Here is a 1,048-nt window from a genome sequence, read left to right on the forward strand (position 1 = left end):
GGTTGTTTTAAAAAAGGTTATGTTATGTTTCAATCTGTCATTATCAGAATAAAGTATATAACTACATGTTATAAAATGGTTTACACATATATAACTCATGAACCCAAGAAAAATAATATTTTTAGGAAAGAAGAGTGTCTCTAGAGTTTTAATAATAATTTAACTTCTTTAAAAGACTGGAGATAGAAAAGAGAAATTAAATGAATGTACTGTGACTTAATGCAATCTCTGGAGCATAATTTGGATTGGGAAATAAAGAAAAAAATGAATTAGGAAAAGAAATAACTGGATAAGGTTTCAATATTTTAGAACTTTAAAAATATATATTAACTATAATTTCAATATATTTATTAAAATTGAGATACAAGTTTTACCTATATCTGCATTTTTATAATTAAACAAATTATTCAGTCTTAATGCTTTATCAGAGATGCCGCATAAACTGCAACTTTTTTTGAATACCTAAATATCACCCTCTTATTCTTTAATGATTTTGAAAACAATAATGACAATGCCTTTGGCATATAATGTCAACTGCTCTCTTCATTATCTACTTTGAATTTTTATTTCTGAAGATATGTTTGTATTTGGTAATCTTCCTGGTGGTAATGTGCATATCTGCTGTTCTTTAATATCTGAAAATCTGCCCTTGTTGTTTTTAAACATCATCAAAAATTATCTCGATTAACTTTTATTTCAGTCTCTTTGATTCTGTTTAGTTTTTAAATATATTATGGATATTTACTTATTTTCGTTTTTTTTTAAGACGGAGTCTCACTCTGTCACCCGGGCTGGAGTGCAGTGGCCGGATCTCAGCTCACTGCAAGCTCCGCCTCCTGAGTTTATGCCATTCTCCTGCCTCAGCCTCCCGAGTAGCTGGGACTACAGGCGCCCACCACCTCGCCTGGCTAGTTTTTTTTGTATTTTTTTAGTAGAGACGGGGTTTCACCATGTTAGCCAGGATGGTCTCGATCTCCTGACCTCGTGATCCGCCCGTCTCGGCCTCCCAAAGTGCTGGGATTACAGGCTTGAGCCACTGCGCCCGGCC

The sequence above is a fragment of the Rhinopithecus bieti genome, unplaced genomic scaffold, assembly GCF_001698545.2.
Source record: "Rhinopithecus bieti isolate Rb0 unplaced genomic scaffold, ASM169854v2 scaffold_72767, whole genome shotgun sequence".
NCBI classification, from domain to species: Eukaryota; Metazoa; Chordata; class Mammalia; order Primates; family Cercopithecidae; genus Rhinopithecus; species Rhinopithecus bieti.